This window comes from Sturnira hondurensis, unplaced genomic scaffold, assembly GCF_014824575.4.
Source record: "Sturnira hondurensis isolate 20B ecotype Veracruz unplaced genomic scaffold, ASM1482457v3 Scaffold0009719, whole genome shotgun sequence".
NCBI classification, from domain to species: domain Eukaryota; kingdom Metazoa; phylum Chordata; class Mammalia; order Chiroptera; family Phyllostomidae; genus Sturnira; species Sturnira hondurensis.
Window position 1 is genome coordinate 1266127 of NW_028082350.1, and position 13477 is coordinate 1279603.

Here is a 13477-nt window from a genome sequence, read left to right on the forward strand (position 1 = left end):
CACTTGAACTTAAGGATAAATGAACGTGGTCACAAAAGTAAGCTCCTTGCCTAAGTAGGAAATGAAGAAACTCTTAGGTCGTGTCTTCGGTCTCCCGTCATCTGAACCCACTGAGACTGCAGAGCACTCTGACAGTCCCCATGTCTACTCGGGCCAGGCGGCCTGCCTATCCCCTGCGCATCCGCTACCATCAATTACAAGTCTGATGACTTAAAACATTCAAGGAAGGAAAAAGCAACACAAAACCAAACAAAGCAAAAACTCTGGCTTTATCTCTTTGGGGTTGATTTTTGCCAGAATAGCTAAAGACACAGAAAATGTAAACATGAAAAATCCTACCTGAAGCCTAAGAGGAACGTTACCCTCCCAGGGTCGGCATTTCCCCGTAACAGAGACTGCGTCAAACACTATCCCATTAGCTGCCTCGTAACATAAAGGAAAACTTGTGGATACAACAAATAGAATGAGTTTTTGTTTTAAAATGTATAATTGAGTTATTTTGCATGCATAATCTTTGAATAATTTAAATGATTGGCTTTTCTAGTGAAAACCAAATCCATATATTTATCTGTTACTGTTAGCAATGATTAATGAACACTTGATGTCAATCTCTCAGCAGCGTCTTCCTATAGGCATCCCTTCTCTTAGCCCAACTCATCTCTGCACCCGGCCTTGCAAGGTGGAAACTAAACCCAGTATACAGAGCTATGCATTCCGAGGGCAGAGCGGAGCTGGATACAATGGCTGAGAGATGTGGCTGAAGGGGCCAGAGCCCCAGGGAGCAGGCCATGGTCCCCTAGTGTAGGAAGGAGGCAGTAGGACAGGCATGAGATGCAGCTCACAGAGCAGGTGGGTAGAGACGGGTGAGGAGAGCGGGCTCCCCGATTTGACCAGGGTGGCAGGAAATGACAATCTCCAGTGACATTCAACAGAGTGGCTGAGTGGGGTGATAAGAGGCGAATGAGCAGGCAGGAGCCTCAGGCAGAGGTGCAGACGACCAAGCAGAACAGCACCAGTGCCTGCAAGGTGCGCTCAGAACCAGGCGGCACAGCCACCTGGGGTGGGGGTGGGGGCATGACGCCACACAGGTGCAACTGCAGGCTGGCGCTGAGAACCGCTGCAGGCACCTGGGAGCTCAGGCTGATGACCTTGCTGCGTCCAACAGACGAAGCCATCTAAAACCTCATCTGCTTTTACAGTTGTGTGTGCACATGTGTTAATTAAACAGTGAACTAAAGAGGCCTTTTGTTGAAGGCATAATGTACTCACAGTAGTTTCCAAATAAATGGTGTCACTCTTCAGGTAAGTCACTCCAAGGCTTGGGCCTAGTGCAGATGTTCATTGGGGCAGGGGACAGAGAGTGACTGCATCTAGATCAGATGGGAAACAAACAAAAATCAGTCTGTTAAATGAATAGGTGAAGGTGATCATTCGTTTTGATGGAGACAAAACAGTGGGACATGGTTGAGAGGCGGGGTGTGCCCCTTTGCACCAGAGGATGGAGAGTCAGGGAAGGGGGACTGACGACGATAGCGTCCAGGCTCTGTTTTCAGCATTTCTACCCGACAGCCTGCATGGTGTGGCAGCCTCAACAGCACCGGCTGGTGCAGGCTGAGTTGATTTTGTGGTACTGAGTTGGAAGCTGAGGCGGAGGTAAGGGTGGGGGACGTGAGAGCAATGTCCTTCAGCTTTGCCACAGCCCACTCTTTTCCCAGTTTTCTTGATTCCACTGTGGTCTCCCCGTCAGTAGCACTCAGTTCTTACCTATTCTCCAGATGCCCACTGACAGGGCCATGCTTCCGAGCTCTTACCTTTTCTCCCCCTTCACTACAAAGTCTCCATTTCCGCCATGTCCCCAACAGCCTCCAACCTGTGGAGGGCAGCCGTAGGGGCTACAGAGCTGCCCGCCATCTGTCTCAGAGCCTTACACCCAGAGGCCTTTTCCCAGGCCTCGCCCCTTTGGCCATCCTGGGCTTAAATGACCACTTGACTCCTGAAACTCTCCTCCCTTCACGTCGGGATCCTGCATTATTCTGACTTTCCTCCTGCCTTCAGTTCTCTCTTCTGCCTCCCTCAATGGCTGGTCTTCTCTCCCCTGTTTCTCAATTTAGATATTCCTCAAGACTCTCTCCCTAGGCTTTGCCTACCCGCACCCTCCACGACCGAGACAATCACTTCTGTGCACAGAACCCCCACAGTGCTGTCTAGTTTTTGCTTGACTGCAGAGCTCCAGACCCACATTCTAAATGACTGCCAGCAACTGGCTCACTCACTCACTCAGTGTTTACAGAGGCACCTGGAAGACGAATGAGATGGGGCCTCTAACTTTGGGAAGCCCATGTCTCCACTCAATACATTTCAAATGCAGAAAGTTTAAGACAGAATGTACTGCTTTCCCTCCAAAACGTGCTCCTTCTCTAGCCTTCTCATTTCTTGCCATTGGTATCATCCTCATCCAGTAACTTGGGTCTACAATTGAGGAGTCATCTTTAATGTCCCCTTTTCTCTTACTCCCCAGATTTCATCGGCTGCCAAGTTCTGTGCTTTTCCACTCAGGCTGTGCTTCCCGAATCAATACTTGTGTTCTATCCAACGCTGATGTATCCTTTCGTCACCTGGTCCCAGGGTTTCTGTGAGGCCCTCCTAACTGCCTTCACTTCCTCCAGATGCTCCTTATCACTAGCTCATCCTTCATAATCAACACTATATTAACTTTCCTAAAGTACCACTCTAAACATACTACTTCTTTGCTCTTTTGCTTACTTTTCAGTTTGGCATTCAAGGCCCCCGTGATACAGCCCCAATCTAATTTCCCACTCTTATCTCTACAGTCTGTTCTCCACGGCTGCCAAGTGCTCCTTGTTCCCACCACGTGCACGGAGCTCCCTCCCTTTCCCAATGTCTCCATACGGCTTTTTAAAGGGCCATCCAGATGCCACCTCATTTATGAAGCATTAGCCAAAGGAAGGTTCCCTTCTGGAATCACTGAGCACTTACGCACTAAGCCTTTTGCACATTCTATAGACTCTGATACTTTTTTGTGTAGTTTATCATCCCCCTCTAGAAGCGCCTTGAAGGCAGAAACAATGTTACTTCGAGTGCCCTGTGATTGCAATGCCTTGCACTCAGGTGGTGCACTAGGCTGATGTATGCTGAACTGAATTTAAAAGGAAAAAAAAAAGCCCTGGCTGGTGTAGCTCAGTGGATTGAGCGCGGGCCTGCGAACCACACAATCACGGTTCAATTCCCAGTCAGGGCACATGCCTGGGTTGTAGGCCAGTTCCCAGCAGGGGACTCACGAGAGGCAACCATACATTGATATTTCTCTCCTTCTCTCCTTCCCTTCCCCTCTAAAAATAAATAAATAAATAAAATATTTTTTAAAAAAGGAAAAAAAAGATTCTTGCTTAGAGTCATGGAAACTGAGAACGAATTGGAAAGACCTTAAAGTTTCTCTCCTCCACCCCCCTCATTTTTCAGATGAGGAGATTAAGGGAGCCGACTTACTCAATACCACATCTGTGTTACTGGCTGAGCAACGATAGTTGATATAAAAAGTCTCAAGTGTCTAAATATCTCCTAGCACTTGCTGAGCACCAATGGGCCCAGCAGACCATCAGCAAAGACCAGACAAGACAGAGTGAGGGTTTGGAATGCACTGCCTGCAAGGACATACTAGGTTTCAAAAAATAAAAACTTTGTTTCACTAATTCACTTCAATAAACCAAACAAATAAATACCAAATTCCTGTTTACACTTAAATAATACTTTAAAATGAGGTCGATTTTAAAAAGCACACAAGCAAACCTTTCTAAACACACCAGCAGAAACAATACGACAACACTGCAAATGCCATTGGGGTGGTGAACTCAGGATGAAAACCAGAATGAAGAAATTTCTCATGGTTTGGAAAAGCAGTGGGTTCGGCTGAGGTTCTTGGTGCGAACGTGCTGGAGTAATTCTATGGTTAAATTCATTACCTGGGAGAAACAGGCTATTTGCAATTCTGCTAGTATGCCACATCAGTTTTCTTTTCAACCTAGCTTTGTCCAGTATTTGTAAGTTTAAATTTTTACTTACTTTCCCCTCATTCTATCGCTAATTTACTTGTAGAAACACACAGATGACCGCTCCACGTCTGTCTGATTTCCTTCCCTGTTCTCTTGTTGTAGAAGAAACATTGTTTAATCTTATCTTTATCCTCAGACAGAATCATATTCTCTCACCAAAAGATGAGAAGCCGAACCAAAGATATTGTGGGAATGACATGTTTGGTTTGGCTTCTCTAGGCTAGGAAGACTGACTTTTCCAGGAGACCTCAGCAGTTTCTACTCAGCCACAGAAGTTCAGGCTTTAACCGTTAGTCTTCGGGCTACAAGACTTCCTCTGCCTCCCAGGTGAGCACTTTACTCATCGTTACTCACCAGAGGAAACACTGGGTACTATGAATCATATCCTTGCAGCCAGTGTGGCGGAGCCATGCTATGCACTGAAATGTCCATTAACTCTCAACACCCCAGTAGCCACACGGACAGTAACCTGGGCTCAAGAGCTCTCCATCGTTCTTACCAAGCCATCAGATGGCTGGGAAGGTTATCAGCACTTCACCAGACAGAGCTGCCCCATCTCCCCTGCCCCCGCCCCACCCGGCAACTACAGTAAAATGATAAAGGAAATCACCGATCGATATGTCTAGTACACTGTAGTGAAAACCTCCTAGAAGCATACAAATCCATTGTGTAATTAGATAAGTGTAGTACATTTTAAAATGCCTAACATTTGATTTAAATCGTACATTTTATAATTAAATGGAGTCATAATCTTTCTGTCTTCTCATCAACCTCCTCTTTCTCAGTCTCACAGCCTGCCGTTATGATCTCCCTTTCATTTTCTGGCAAATTGTCACCTGTCCCCTTCTCCTTTCCCCTCCTGCCTCAGCACACACCCGAGGGCCTATTAATCAGAAGTGCTGCGTGGCAGGTCATGTTTTATTGCTTAAAGGGTGGTTCTCCTCTAAAAGGACTCAGTGAAATGACTTCATGAAGTTTCATATTTATTCTTTTTCAATGACTTCCATATCCAGTGTAGTCAGTTTTTAAGTCAAAAGACAATTCTGAGAGGCTGCTGGGGCCTCACATCCTCCCCAGAACTGCTCCCTCTGCCTCTTACATCATCACTGTGTAAGGAATCTGCCCCTGGAGCCAGCTAGAAGGCACTCGGAGGGGTCAGAGGCAGAGGGGGACTGTGGGCCATTTCCATTCCAGCCTGTTTTCCTGGTGACATCTCTGCAGCTGTCTGGGAAGCCCTTGGAGAGCAGAGCTGTTATATAACACAGTGCCACACACCACTGTCACGGACTTTCTGCAGAGGTCTCACTGCAGGATGGCCCTTCCCGTCCTTTTGAAATCACACCAAACCATTGTAAAATGACAGATGGGGACTGCATGACTAAAGCTTAACAGAAAGATAATAGTTACACTAATAATTGCCATTCATTAGGACAGTAAATTTTGTAAGGGATCACACCAGGCATTTTTGTATGTGTATACATTCATTTAACCCTTGCAGAAAGGCCATCCTGCAGGTGTTACCACACCCATTTTGCAGATGAGGAAAAGTGAGGCTCAGAGCTCAAGTAACTTCCCCAAGATTAGAGGGCTGTGGACAGTGAAGTCAGAATTCAAACCCAGATTCCTCTGACTCTAACTCTGTGCTGCTCTCACTCTGTACCAACTGCTCCAACACAGCACGGGCACATTTCTAGTTCCCACTGTGAGCTCAGCACAGGAAAGAAGATGCTTATGCTGTCTCAATGATAGTTCAGAGCCACTGAAAGAGCTGAGAGCATAGGCCTCCGGTGAAGAAACCCTTTATGGGGTTCTTGCAGAAATTATCAGTAAGTATAGCTTCCTCCTAGCTCCTTCTTTTCTAAAGATGAGAACAGTCTTCTCATCTGTCTTACACCCGCCTTCTCAAGCTCTAATGATCAAACGCATCATCCCGGAGTTCCGGTTCAGCATGTCTGGGATGGAGTCTGTGACTGTGCATTTCTAACGAGCTCCCAGGTGATGCTGATGGCACTGGTCTGGGTACCACAGGTCTTACGTCTGACACTCGCCTTCCCACTGAGGGTTGTTGCTGAAGGAGCAGCTCAAGCTGCATAACTTGGCTAACAGCTCACAAGGCTCGACTGGCTTCTGATTCTGGGCCAGTGTGTCAGGTCATCAGGCATTAGACAGAATTCAAGGAGTTTCTGGCATAGAGCACATTATTAAAAATATCATTTCTAGGTCCCCTGGGGCTTTCCTCCCCCCCTTGGAAATTAAAATGATAATGTCTCTAACATGTAAAGTTTCTATTTTTTCCATTATTGTTATTTTTAACAATAATTATCTGGTAATAATTCAAATAACACCTTTCCTCTGAGAAATTCAATGAGCTTTACTAACCTTAATTGTCTAACAGCAATTCCCAGGTGTGGATAAAGCTGTCTCAAAGATCACAGTAAATTTAAAATTGTTCCACTTCCTTCCTCTTTGTCCCAAATGTAGTGAAGAATTAGTGGTGAGGGGATCCTAATTGGCAAGGACCCACTAGCTCATAATTTAAGGCACAGGGAATTTCGTACAGCAAGGGTAAGTCCAAAAAATAATCAGCAGAGATGTGGCTGTGGGGGACAGAATGTTGGAGAGAGAATGGTGGAAGCAAAGTTAAAAGGAGTAGGAATAGAAAAAAGAAAATAAAATCACAGAACTAGCGAGATGACCTTGGATGAGTCTTTTCACCTATAGGTGGCTCAGCTTTTCTAGCTGTAGAAAAAGGAGATGGATTTTATGATTTGTAAGGTCCCTTAAAAACTCTAATAGTCCCTTGAGAAGGAAGACGTGGGACTTAAGTAGCTTGTCATCTTGTTAAAACCATTATACCTGTTAAAGAAATCTATTTGACTTCTAACTTTTTACCTAATTACCTAAAGCGAATTCCCAAGTCCACATCACCAATCCCCCTCTCTGGAAACCGGTGAGAAAACCGTGTAGTGAAGGAGGCACCACAGGCATCACGGCCAGACAAACTACTCTGGAGCCCCAGCTTCAGCTTTCCAAGGCTACAGTCAATCTTTTACTTAAAATTTTTTTTATCTCCTTAATGAACCACTAGTTAATACCCATGTCCAGAAGAAATACCTCTGGTGGCTTGAGGGCCCCCGGATGGCCCTGCTAATAGAAGGCCCCCTGTTTGCTATGCTGCATCCATAATTTTGTTAATTTTGTCTGTAGGGACTGCTTGAGTCCTCTTCGATGATTCACAAACTCTGTTTATAAGACCTGCACATCCCAGGAGCCTCAGTGCTATCAGATGCAGCTGACTCCTGTTTTTATAATACAAGATCTTTGGGGATTGGGTGAGACATGTACATGCATATATACATACGATGATGATTTTTCTGGTTTTATTGGCTACCTGATGATGGAAACCCCTTCTCTAAGTCATTTGATGCTGGAATCTTCCTGTTCAGAAAAACCTGCCACGAGTTCTGGTTCTAGGGTCGTTTTCAACTCTGCAACAAGGATTCCAAACACAAGCACGATTCATGGTGCGGCACGTTATTGGTGTTTTACCACAGGTATTTATACCTTGCCCCTTGCCCTGAGTATATTTCCTGGGCTAATTATTGCTGCTTGTGCCTAAATGGTAAACCAGGTACCAAGAAACACTGAAACGGCGTCATACCGGGGGGCACACTGCCCCTGTCTCCAAAGTGAACATCACTTCCCTTTTCCTGCCTCACCACGCTAACTTGACTGTCGTTACCTAAATGCTTACTGTGTGGCCGCTCTCATGCCGGGCACTCTTCAAACATTGTTCAACCTCATTTCTTATGGGGGTGGGAATTACATTGTAGTTTTGTAGATGAGGAAACTGGCGCTTCACGATCTATGGATCATGAAGCCAGAGAGAAGCGAAGTAGGGTTCAAAAGACAGGTTTTAGTTATAACGCTCTAGGTCCTAACGTACATGTAGCTTGTGATCACTAAACCACTGACCTGCAGCCCTCATTCTACTTCTATCCATGTGAGGTCCTCAACGGGGGCTTAGATTAGCTTCCCCATCATGGTCCTCTAATGTGTTCTTGAACCTGTTTTCATCCTTCTCCAAAACCTTCTAAACTTCATTTCTGTTTTCTCGCTCTACTTTGATTGATATGTCAATCCCAGAACACATTATCTTTTTTTAAAACAGAGCTTTACCTCCATCTTCTCCAGCTACTTCTTAGCCCCAATTCGTACTCCAATTTACTCTTTCAAGACCTCACATTCGACCTGAAGTGTTCCGGCACCAGTTTGAGAACCCCTTTTCCTTAATGCCTAAGGAATCTACTCTTTCCACCTGGTCCACTAGGAGGCCCCTGGTGGCTTCACTGCCGTCTTTGTCCAGTCTGACTTAACCCCTAATCAAGCACATTAACACTGGTCTCAACAACCCTCTGAATTTCCTTTTCCCCGGCCTTGTCTCTCCCGATAGGACCTCTTCTTATTTTCTTCAACCTTGAATCCATATCAAAACTTCCCATTCCCGCCTTCTCTCAGTACAAAACCCCATGCATGCATGCAATCTCTACTCTCCTTCCTGCTTGGTGTTGTTCCTAAGTACACACCTACGGGAGCTTTTTTCTTAATAGGTACTGCTTTACCAAATTCCATTCTCTTTTCAGCTGATGACCTTCTCTCCTGCGTTAGTAAGGGGATCTCGACCAACCACTGTGGTAAAGTCACTGGCTCTCATCTCCTACTCCAATCTCTCTAAATTTTTATCATTTTGTTTCTTCACTATATACTACACCTTTTTCCACATTCTCTACGTATCTTGGAGGTTACCTCTGTACTTCTGATCTTTATCCTTCCCTTTGGGTCCATCAGAGAGATCTTCTCTGCAGTGGATGGCGATTCCATTCATAATAGCACTAGATTATTTGTCACAATAGAGTGTTTTGTCCTGCTTTTAGCTCCCACCCTTCCAAATCTTTCCAGGTGGTATATCTCAAAGTGAGTTCTATAGAACACTAGAACATCAAGATACATCTCAAAAAAGTTCCTTGGTCAAACAAATATAGGAAATACTGCATATTCTATATCCCTCTTGCAAACTCGTAATGCACATAAGGATATTAAAGGTGCCGAAGACCCCAGCACCATTCAAACTTAATGGATTATAGACCTCTCTCCGCACCCCTACCCTTTTAAATGGAACACTTATTTTTTATTTAATAATTTTTAGGGAGAAAGAGGACAGGAAGGAGAGAGAGAGAAAGAGAGAGAAACAGACAGACAGACACACACACACAGAGATTTCTTGTTCCACTTATTTATGCATTCATTGGTTGATTCTTGTTTGTGCCCTGACTGGAGATTGAACCTGAACTCTCAGCATATTTGGATGAGCTGCCTGGCCAGGGCTGGAACCTGAACAACCTTAGAATGTGCTCAGAGAAAAGATGCTTTAATGGATGTCTCCCGGTTCCAAACTCTATAGGCTGGGTATGTAAAATCTACGCGAAGTGAGCCCTCTCAGACTTCCTTCCCATCAATACTCTATTTGGTCCAAAAGAGTTACCTTATAAAAGCACACTTGTATCTCTGAGCCCCCGAGCATACCATTTTAGCTCTTTGGAATGTGATTTACACCTTTTTTTCATCTAGGCCTTTCTCCTCCTTTAGGCTTGTATTAAATCATGTGTTCTTTTTAAACTTGTTCATATGAAAATGGCTTCGGCCCATATCGACTTTTGCCCCTCATTTAGCACTTAGATAAATTGCTATAGTTCAATGTCTGTTTTCTATATCATCAGTAAGACTGTAAATTTTCTGGGATGTGGAACTTGTCCTGTGAATTTCAGAAACTGCAGCACCGAGCGTAGCCCTTCGTGCACAGCATGGGGTTATAGCCACGTTAATGGTCGCCACAGGCAGGATGGATGACACTGGGGCCTGGGAGAGCAAAAGTTGATTTCGGTAGCTATTGGCACAGTTTAGCAGGTTGTAGGCCTGGGTGGTCGGGAAGAAGCACCACCCACCGTCACTGTCATCACCTCCACAAGTGATAGCATGTGTGCTTTGGAGAGATAAAGGCTAGGCCTAGAAGACCAAAAGCAGCTCCGTTCCCAGGTACAAATAAGAATTTGTACTAGTTGACATCAAATGGGGAGAAGCGTAAAATAACCAAGGAACATCAAAGGACCTATGAAAGGAACCACTGGAGTAAGTGCCTGTCTAACGATGAGATTACCATTTGTGATCATTAAATCGTGGTAACCTGATGAAAGAGAAAAGGCTGTTTCCCCCATGAAGAAGTCAGGGGCAGCCAGGTGGAAGGATCCGCAGCTTATAACTGTGCCCGGTGTATGCAGAATGCAGCAACAACTTAGAGCGCCCTCCTACCTTGCTGTTACATTCCAACCTCTCTCTCTTGGGGTCAGTCTACAGCACGGGTGTCCAACTCATTTTCCCCGGGGGCTACATTAGCCTCGAGGTTGCCTTCAAAGAGCCGAGTGTAATTTAGGATTGTATAAATGTAACTACTCCTTAACCAGGGGCAAGGAGCTTGGCACTGCCGCCAGGTAGAAACAAGGTGCCAGGTGAATAAAACAAGGGGGAGGGCCGGATTTGGCCTGTGGGCCTTGTTTGCCACCTGTGTTCTAGAGACACATGACGCTGGAGAGGCGGAGGCAGCATGGCTGCCACTAGCACAAACCGTGACCACCGAGCAGTGAACTCTCTCCCATGAAGCCCTGTTACTGCCGAATGGGTAGTGCTCACGTGGGCACACAGTGGGCGTGTGTCTCAGGCGAGTGTGCCACAACCAGATATTAAAGGACTTTGTTTTTCGGATTAGATGTCTGAAGTTGGGACTTAATGCTTCCTGATAACGAATTTGCAGGCTGGAACTGGAAATCTGTTCCCGTGGTGCGTAGTCAGGGAGTGTTGTTCTGTGAGAGAGCAGAGAGTAGCCTTCCTTCCTTAAAACTACTGCAATAAATGACTTTCATGTGTATGCAGAAGAGAAAATGCATTTCATTAAAAAGTACAGCCTCTGAAGTATTTTGCTACCTTCCTGGATAAAAACTGGTACTCAAACAAAAGATTTAATTAAAAACTAGTTATAAATGAGAGTGTTTATTTGTGTTTATTTTCAAATAGGCTAAACTATACTATATAATACATGAAAATAGTAAGATCATGCTACAAATTCTGCGATAGAAAATTTTGTGTTGGTCCCTGGTTAAAATTCCTAACAATGTATATTTAGTAGTAGTAGTAGTAGTAGTAGTAACCAATAAAGAAGTATTTTTAAAACTGGAATTTTTATTAGGGGGGTTATTGGGTGGGTAAGGCTAACCAGCTTAGATATTTTTCTGTCATGCTTCTGTTTAGAGTTGCTTTTCTGGACAATTTGTGTGTATAGGCATGAAAATGAAGGTTGGCCCACCTTTCAGATGTATTGCCGCCCACTGGGTCAAGGCTGCTGTTTTCTGAGAGCCAGGGCACTTTCTGCAGGAAAGTATCTTAGTTTCTTCTTTTTATACTAAGAATAGAGAGTTTACTTTTGTGTTCTGGGTGAAGTCGGTGATCTCTCCATCTCTCCTGCGTGTCACCCACAGAAGAGACAGGCAGATACTACTGCAATGATTTACACCGATTTAGACACACTGAAGTCTGTGTGGTCATTTCACAGACACTCTCTAAAAGTGAGTCCTCCCATCATGAGTTACACAGATGAGAAGATTGAGGTGGGAAAGGGAGTTTTCAGTTGTCTGGCTTATGAGCAGAGGAACTTAATCTAAAACCAGTTTTCAGTAGAAAATCCTGGGGCCCTCGCTCCAAATGCCATGGTTGCCAAGGAGCTTCGCAGCAAACCTCAGAAGCGGAGCATCAGATGGAGAATCACAAGGTCTGCGTCGCCTCCCTGGATCTGATAAGAATTAGCCATGTGACTGCTGTCAAGTCACTAAGTTTTCTCAGCCCTATAAAATCACGAGCAAGGAGTCAATAAATGACATACTTGCCATTGTGCTGCACAGCCTCTCACCTGTAACACGGTGCTGGTTAATGATGTGTGCTCTGCCTATCTCATGAAGTCATAAGGCTAAAACAAGCTGATGCACGTGAAAGTGCTTTGCATTCTGCGAAGTGCTGAATCAATGAAGTCTCAAGAATGACTACCGGAAGAATGAGGAACGAGTTCTCTGTGTGTGGGAGCTGACAGCCAGTCCACTTCCATTCAGGTTTTGGGAGGAGCTGCAATAAAGCACTGGCACCAGCTCAAACCCCACTCCGTCCTCTCTTCCAGCAGTGCTGCAGAGCGTCACTGGAGCAAAGTTAGTTGCGTGGCTGAGCCAAACACTCAAGTTCCAGCCTTTCTGAGTAGAAGCTACAGAGAATTCTGAGCCGAAGTGGGGGTGACCAGCACTGTCCCTCCAGGTGCCTCTGAAACACTGGGGAGGCCGGGGAGGGAGATCAGACATCCCTGCCCCCGAGGCCCGGTTTTCTTGTGCACACAGCTTCAACCCACGTGATTTCACCCGGCAGCCCCAGGAGACAGCAAAGACCCAGAATGTGGAGGAGCCTCCTCTCCTGATAACCTAAGTGCTCTGATTGAAAGGCAGAGAGTATCAGCAGAATGGCTGTACCGAGTCGGCATTGATTTCTCCAGCCTTTGTCTGCGTCTGGTTTCTGTCTCGTTTGGAGGTGGTTACTGTTACTACAAGCAGCATGAATCATGTCTCTGTTAAAAAACAGAGCTCCAATTGTCTTACATAACCCCTGGTAACCGAACGTCTAATAATAGCAAGCCATTTACAGGTAGGGAGTCTGTCTTCCTCCCAGACACACACACACACACAGACGCAGACGCAGACGACGACGACTCCCCATGCCTCGCAGTAAAGCGAGACAGACGGAGGAGGCAGAGGGAAAAGCGGCCGGCCGGCACGATTGATTTTTATTTGGATTTCAAAATACATTGAATAATCATGCGTCACACAGCCTGATGACCAATATGTTTAACTGAGCTGGTTTAATAAACTGTAGAAAACAAGTGCTCTTCTTCAAAGTATTTGAAATATCAAGGAACTCCAGACACACCAGACAGATGCGTTCTCTAACACACTACTAATATATAAAAACCCCAAAGGGGGAAAGGGAGGTGCAGGGGGTTGGGAGTGAAGTAGAAGTTTCATTAGACTGGCTACTAGCTCGCACCAACAAGGCATACTTTTCAAAGGACTTCTTCCTCTTCTCCTTTTTGTGTGACCAGAGACGGCTATTCCGAAGGTTCTTGGCTACAGTCATCGCACAAAATTCCAGCAAGTGAAAAGAAACTGAAAACACGGCCTCGAAGTCCCACTCTGCAGGCTATAGAGTGTTAGGCACTGCCACCTGATCCACTTTCTTTGGTAGAGAGAACCCTGCACCTGAATACT

The 13477-nt window shown here is 45.4% G+C and overlaps 1 protein-coding gene across 13 annotated transcripts in view; it reads right to left on the minus strand.

Moving 5' to 3' along the window:
* ZBTB20 (zinc finger and BTB domain containing 20) overlaps positions 1-13477 on the minus strand; it is an 826710-nt gene that overhangs the window by 60089 nt on the left and 753144 nt on the right. For all 13 annotated transcript variants that reach the window (XM_037057415.1, XM_037057412.1, XM_037057413.1 and 10 more), the window contains one exon: positions 1270-1370. The gene's annotated coding sequence lies outside the window, so the exon portion shown is untranslated. The remainder of the gene's footprint in view (positions 1-1269; positions 1371-13477) is intronic.